The following is an 8,021-nucleotide window of genomic DNA, read 5'->3' as shown; positions in this document are numbered from 1 at the left end:
GCCATCGATTCTGAGCGAAAATTTGTTAGACTTAGTAGATACGCTCGGGAATGTATTTCGTCCGAGGCTATCATGTGTAAACGCTTCGAGGATGGGCTGAATGAAGATATAAAAATGTTCGTTGGCATTCTTGAAATACGAGAGTTCGTAGTACTTGTCGAGCGAGCTTGTAAAGCCGAAGAGCTTAGAAAAGAAAAATAAAAAGTTGATGTGGGAACTGGAGAGTTTCGTAAAAGATCCTCGGGAAAGTCTCTTCAACAGGCATCGAAGAAATTTCGTGATGATGTGGGCCGGTCTAGAGGCACTTCGGGCCTTTTTAGACGAGATCGTGATCGACCCCCTGTGGGTACACGAGGCACTTCGGTCGCCAGTGTTGGGAATGAACGTCGAGATAGAACGAGTGTCGACATTGTGGCAAATGGCATTCGAAGTTGTAGATTCCGTGACCGCTCTGTTACAAGTGCGATCGTTGACCACTTCATTAAAGATTGCCCGAGGTTGTCTGAACAGAATGTAGATCAGAGTGGGAAACCGGGCGCTACTACTGTTCGAGGTAGACCATCTAGAAATACGGGCAATGCTAGTAGTGGTCAGAGAGGATCTAGAGATGCTACGACCATATCCGAGGCTCACGCTCCTGCTAGGGCTTATGCCATACGCGCACGTGAGGATGCTTCCTCGCCAGATGTTATTACCGGTACTTTCACTCTCTTTGATACTAATGTGATTGCTTTGATTGACCCTGGTTCTACTCATTCTTATATATACGAAACCCTAGCATCCAGTAAGACTTTACCTATTGAGTCTACTGAGTTTTTAATTCGGGTGTCAAATCCCTTGGGTCGTTACGTGCTAGTCGACAAAGTGTGTAAGAAATGCCCCCTAGTAACTCGAGGTTCCTGTTTTCCGGCGGACTTGATGCTTTTGTCGTTCGATGAATTTGATGTTATTCTTGGTTTGGATTGGTTGACCGTGCATGATGCGGTTGTGAATTGCAAAACCAAGACTATGGATTTGAGGTGCGCAAATAACGAGATGATCCAAGTTGAGTCTACAGACTTAAAGGGGTTGCCAGCTGTAATATCATCAATGTTGGCCCAGAAATATGTAAGAAAGGGGTGCGAAGCATACCTTGCGTATGTACTTGATGATAAGGAGTTAGAAATAAAACCCGAATATGTGCCGGTGGTTTGTGAATACCCGGATGTTTTTCCTGAAGAATTACCTGGTCTACCACCTGTTCAGGAAGTAGAGTTTGGTATTAAGCTTGTACCTGGGACTACGCCAATTTTGATAGCTCCGTATCGTATGGCACCAACCGAGTTAAAAGAGTTGAAAGCTCAGTTGCAAGAACTGACGGATAGAGGTTTTGCACGACCAAGTTTCTCACCTTGGGGTGCACCAGTATTGTTTGTGAAAAAGAAGGACGGAACCATGAGGTTGTGCATTGACTATCGTTAGCTGAATAAAGTGACGAAAAAGAATAAATATCCGTTACCGCGTATCGATGATTTGTTTGATCAACTAAAGGGAGCCTTAGTGTTTTCAAAGATAGATTTGAGATCGGGTTATTATCAGTTGCGGATTCGAGATTCGGACGTACCCAAAACTACTTTCAGAACGAGGTACGGTCACTACGAGTTCTTAGTGATGCCGTTCGGGCTCACTAATGCCCCTACGGTATTTATGGATTTGATGAATCGGATCTTGAGCGATGATTTGGACCGGTTCGTAGTTGTGTTCATTGATGACATCTTGGTCTATTCAAGAAATGAGACCGAACATGCTGAACACCTGAGATTAGTGTTGCAAATTTTACGGGATAAGCAGTTATATGCTAAGTTCAGCAAGTGTAAGTTCTGGTTAAAAGAGGTCAACTTCTTGGGTCATGTGGTATCTGCATCGGGTATTCGAGTCGACCCGAGCAAAATTTCAGCCATACTTAACTGGAAGCCTCCGAGAAATATTACCGAGGTTCGGAGTTTTTGGGACTTGGTTACTACCGACGATTTGTAAAAGGTTTCTCGATGATAGCCACACCCATGACGGCTACTTCAAAAGATGTTAAGTTCGAATGGACGGAAAAATGTCGAAAAGTTTTGATCAACTGAAAACTTATTTGACTAAGCTCAATTTTGGTGCACCGAATCGGCAAAGAGTTTGTCATCTATAGTGACGCCTCCCTACTTGGGTTAGGTTGCGTATTGATGCAAGAAGGTCGAGTTGTGGCCTATGCGTCGAGACAATTAAAGCCACATGAGAAAAATTATCCGACCCATGATCTAGAATTAGCTGCCATTGTATTCGCCTTGAAAATATGGCGACATTACTTATTTGGAGAGAAGTGCCATGTATTTTCGGATCACAAAAGTCTCAAATATTTGATGACTCAAAGAGACTTGAATCTGCGACAAAGACGTTGGCTCGAGTTGTTGAAAGATTATGAGCTTGTCATTAATTATCACCCGGCAAAGGCTAATGTGGTTGCGGACGCCTTAAGCCGAAAATCACTGTTTGCTTTACGAGCGATGAATGTACACTTGTCTATTCTACCCGACAATGTGTTAATAGCCGAATTAAAGGCCAAACCATTATTGACTCATCAAATTCGTGAAGCTCAGAAAGTTAACGATGAGTTGGTTGCAAAACGGGCTGAGTGTGTTCTGAACAAGGAATCGGAGTTTCAAATTGATGATGATGATTGTTTGAGGTTCAGAAGTCGTCTGTGTGTTCCAAGGAATTCGGAACTCATTTCGATGATTCTGAACGAAGCCCATTGTAGCCGAATGTTAATTCACCCGGGGAGTACGAAGATGTACAACGATTTGAAACGTCAGTTTTGGTGGCATGGTATGAAACGAGACATCTCCGACTTTGTTTCGAGATGTTTGATATGTCAACAAGTGAAAGCGGAACATCAAGTGCCTTCAGGATTACTTCAGCCGATCACGATACCCGAGTGGAAATGGGATCGAGTCACAATGGATTTTGTATCTTGGTTGCCAGTATCGGCAAGTAAGAAAGATGCGATTTGGGTCGTCGTTGATAGAATGACTAAGTCGGCTCACTTTATCCCCGTACGTACGGATTTTTCATTGGATAAACTAGCTGAGGTGTATGTTTCTCAGATTGTGAGATTACACGGGGTACCAATTTCTATTGTGTCGGATAGAGATCCGAGATTTACCTCGCAATTTTGGAAGAAATTGCAAGAAGCTTTGGGTACCAAGCTGCATTTTAGCACCGCTTTCCATCCACAAACCGATGGTCAATCCGAGCGGATAATTAAGATACTTGAGGATATGTTGAGATGTTGCGTCCTTGAGTTTAATGGTTCATGGGAACGATATTTACCTTTGATTGAATTTGCTTACAACAATAGTTTTCAATCAAGTATTAAGATGGCACCCTATGAGGCTTTGTACGGGTGTAAATGCCGTACACCATTGTTTTGGACCGAGCTCGGTGAAAGTAAAATTTTCGGAGCAGATTTGATTAAAGATGCTGAACAGAAAGTAAAAGTAATCCGTGAAAGTCTGAAGATAGCCTCCGATCGTCAGAAGTCGTACGCGGATCTGAAATGAAAAGACATTGAGTATCAGGTGGGAGATAAAGTGTTTCTTAAAGTTTCGCCTTGGAAAAAGATACTCAGATTTGGCCGTAAAGGCAAATTGAGTCCGAGGTTCATCGGGCCATATGAAGTATCCGAACGAATCGGTCCAGTTGCGTATCGTTTGATTTTGCCCCCTGAACTTGAAAAGATTCACAACGTCTTCCATGTTTCGATGCTTCGACGTTATAGATCTGATCCGTCGCACGTAATTAGTCCATCAGAGGTTGAAATTCAAGCCAATATGAGTTATGAAGAAGAACCGATTCGTATCCTAGCACGTGAAGTGAAAGAGTTGCGAAACAAAAGGGTTCTGCTAGTGAAAGTGTTATGGCTGAAACACGGGATAGAAGAAGCTACTTGGGAACTCGAGAACTCTATGAAAGAGCGATACCAAAACCTATTTACCGGTAAGATTTTCGGGGATGAAAATTTCTTAAGTGGGGGAGAGTTGTGACAGCCCAAAATTTACCCTAGTCGGGAAGTGGTTTTGGGACTGCTAAACCGAGTCACCGAAATGTTTGAACGTAATATTTATTGTCTAGAATATGCATTTATGAATGTGTGAAAATTTCAAGCTTCGATTTAGTCGATTGCATGCGAATTCAGTTATTAGGACTTGTGTGACACTTTTGAAATGTGATAGGCTAATCTATAAGGACCTAATAGTGCATGTAATCAAAAGGAGGACTTGCATGTCAAATTTCCCCCTAATAGCTAGTGGCCGCCATGACAAGGATTATGGGCAAAACATGTCATAGACATGTTATGTTGGTGCATCATGGGAGGAAAAAATAAATTAATGGTTATGGGTAATAAAGAAATGGAAAAGAAAAAAAAGGGAATGTGTGAGTGTTACCCCCATTGCCGTAAGTTGAAGAAAAAGAAAAGAAAATTTTGTTCATCCTTTTTCATTTCTTTGAGCTGAAAATTCTAAGGAAGAAGGGAGAAGTTTTTGCTTCATGCTTGGTTTGGAAGAGGATTAGGAGGAGGTTTGGCCATACTTGTATCTAGATTAAGGTATGTTGAGGTTGTGCCATGAGATTCATGCATGTTTTTAGTTGCTAGCTTGAGTTCTAATTAGCCCATGGTTCAAATCTTTGCTATGTCATGGGAATGATGTTCGGCCAAGGTGGATTATGTGTTAATGCCATTGCATGCTAAATATGAAGCTTGTTGATGATATATGTGATGGTGGGTTGATGACTCTTGGATTTTCTTTTTAGCATTTTTGAGTAAGACATTAAGTTCTTTGTTTAACCATGACCAAAATTGAAATGGTATGGTGTTGTGAAGTATTCGGCCATGGTAGATCCATAAGAATGATTTATGCTTATTGCATGGTAGGTAAGATTTGTGTTTTGGATATATGTTTATATTTGGTTATAATCAACTTGAGATTCAGCCCTTGCACCTATATGTATATATGTTTGCACATGATGTATTGGTATGACATATATACTATCTCAAGGTATATATTTACTTATGATGATGTTTTGGTTATGAAGTAAATGATAGATGTGTATTGAACTACAATATGTAATGCATTAGTTAGTAAGATGTATGCCATTCAAGTGTGGTATTAAACATGTAATCAGCCTCAACATCAACATGCATAATCGGCCACATGAATGAGTACATAGGTTGATGTGTTGTTCGGCCATAAGTAAGCATGTTGAAGGCTTTATCTCGACCTAGAAAATTCGGCTAAGGAGAGTACTAACTAATGTGTTGAGTTTGATGCATGATTTCACATGTATGTGGCTTTAATGTCTAATGTATAAGTATGGGCTAAGTGCCTTGTGTTCCTCTTTTCGATGCTCAAATGATTAAATCGATTTATTTATTTAATTAAGCTCAAGAGCAAAGGGGATCCAAATCCGATAAAGGGAAGGAAAAAGTGGTCGAATAACCATCGAAATCGTTCGACAACATCCGAGGTAAGTTCTTGAGTAATAGAGCTTAAATTATGAATGGATTAGATCATGTTTTAAGCAAATCGAAATCATGCTCTTTGTGTGTGGATATTGAGCCGAAATTTGCAAGAGTGATAAGTGTATTGTGTTTGAGTTTTGCTAATGAAAATGAAATGCGAATGTGTCATGATTTAGTGTTAAATGTGCATGATTATTCGATTGATGTCCTGCTAAGTCCCAAGGCTTTGTGCTAAGTGATCATATCCGGACTAAGATCCGAAGGCATTTGTGCGAGTTCCCAAATCCGGTTAAGTCCCAAGGCATTTGTGCGAGCTATTATAACCGGGCTATGTCCCGAAGGCTTTTGAGCGAGTCGCTATATCCGGATAAAATCCGAAGGTACGTGATTCGAGAATGAGCAATCTTGCTGTAAAAATTTCAGTTAATACGCTTGCAAAATTCCAGCAATGAGGTATGTTTCATATGTGCTTTGAATTAGTTGAGCCCTTACAAATAAGTATTCGCCGGTTGATAAACGAGCTACCGCCTTTGGCTAAGTTGATCTTTTGTGTATGAACATAAGGGTTGGTAATGTGAAGTAAGTATGATATTGAGAATGTGTGCATATGAAATTATCCGTTTAGCTATATGAATGCTATGCTTTTGTTGTGCTGAATCCTTGCTCAAAACTTACTAAGCATAAATTGCTTACTCCGTTTCTTTGTTCTCTGCTTTATAGATTTTGGCTCGTCACCATCGGACTCGGGATTTTTGGAAGTCGAAGTCTCCCACACTATCAAAGCCCCTTTGGTACAATTTTGGTTGAGCTTTGAAATGGCATGTATAGGACTACCCTTTTTTGGTTTTCAAGTACTTTTTTTTGTGATGTATGTGTGTACAGCCATGCGAAAATGGCTCGTAGAAGTGGAGTATGGCATTAGACCATTTGTGTTTATGTATATATGTATGGTTTCATGATGTGACTATGGACTGGAATGGAAGTGTTGGGCAATGATCAGCCCTTGGAATGGCTAAATATGATCATATGTGGACCTATGTATGACAAAACTCTAGTTGGTCCATGGAAACCACGAAATAGGTAAGGTTTACCTTGAAAACAGATGCTGACAGCAGCAGTGGTGTGGATGTGAAAAATCACTCAAAATAGCAGGAATGGAATTAAATAGTGAATAAATTATGTAAATGAACCTTGATGAGTCTACTTTCATATGGAAGAAACGAAACGGTCATATGAGTTGTATGTTAAGAGATATTTAGGTTTTCGTGAAACAGGGTCAGAACGGTTTCTGGATTCCCTATTCCGACTTTGGAAACTCATTATAAATTAACCAGAGATAATTAGGAGTAATGCCATACATGTATAGATTCCTCTCTGAGTCTAGTTTCTATAGAAACAAACAACATCAGTATTGAATCCCTGTACAGGGAGATATCTAGGTCGTAATGCATAAAGGTCAGTTTAGTCGCACCCTGTAACAGGGGATACTTTAACTAATAAACTGTAGTAATTGGCCTGACCAAAACTTTTAGAAAAAAATATGTAGATGGACATATGAGTCTAGTTTCAGGTAAAAATTACGAAACTGATTTTCGAGCTTTGAAACTCAGGATATGATTTTTAAGGCGACAGTGATGCAGTAACCAGCTTGTCTGGAAATTCTTAAATGGACTGTGAAAATAATTAAGTTAAGTCTGTATGCACCTTGTGTTCGACTCCGGCAACAGACTCGGGTACGGGGTGTTACAGGGTTATTTTGAGATCGAAAGTTATTGTTACCCATATAGTTGACTTGTTCCTCTTCGGTTGTAGGATTGAAGGACTGGTATTCTGTATGCACACCTCCTCCACTTGAGTCACACCTCACTACTGGATGTACCTGCGTAGAACCAAGTAAACCATCAATCTTTTTATTGAGAAGTTCTACCTTATTTGACAACATAGTAATTGAGTCGACGTTATAAACGTCGGCTATTTTTTTTGGCTTAGTCCTCATGATTTGCCACTGATAGTTATTCAGTGACATTTCTTCACTAAATTCATAAGCCTCTTCAGGTGTTTTGTTGTTGATGGTTCCTCCAGCAGCTGCGTCAATCATCTGTCTTGTTGAGGGATTCACACTATTGTAAAATGTTTGAACTTGCAGCCATAGAGGTAACCCATGGTGAGGGAACCTTCACAATAGATCCTTGTATCTCTCCCATGCATCGTAAAGTGTTTCTAAGTCTATCTGCACAAAAGAAGAGATATCATTACATAACTTAGCCATTTTAGCCGGTGAAAAATATTTTAGTAGAAATTTTTTGGTCATTTGTTCCCAAGTAGTGATGGACCCTCGTGGTAACGAGTTCAACCACTGTTTAGCTTTGTTTCTCAATGAAAAAGTGAATAAACGAAGGCGAATGGCATAATCAGAAATGCCATTAATTTTGAAAGTGTTGTAAAACTCCAGAAAATTCGCCAAGTGAGTGTTGGG

The 8,021-nt window shown here is 40.2% G+C and overlaps 1 non-coding gene across 1 annotated transcript; it reads left to right on the top strand.

Annotated features, from left to right (window-relative positions):
• Positions 1 to 7,701: 7,701 nt before the first annotated feature.
• LOC128287184 (small nucleolar RNA R71) lies at positions 7,702 to 7,808 on the top strand. Its single transcript, XR_008277880.1, has one exon. It is a non-coding gene; the product is annotated as a small nucleolar RNA R71 (small nucleolar RNA).
• The last annotated feature ends 213 nt before the right edge of the window (positions 7,809 to 8,021 follow it).

The sequence above is a fragment of the Gossypium arboreum genome, chromosome 13, assembly GCF_025698485.1.
Source record: "Gossypium arboreum isolate Shixiya-1 chromosome 13, ASM2569848v2, whole genome shotgun sequence".
Classification (NCBI taxonomy): Eukaryota; Viridiplantae; Streptophyta; class Magnoliopsida; order Malvales; family Malvaceae; genus Gossypium; species Gossypium arboreum.
The sequence above is the reverse complement of the archived record's forward strand: the minus strand, read 5'-3'. Positions and strand labels throughout refer to the sequence as shown.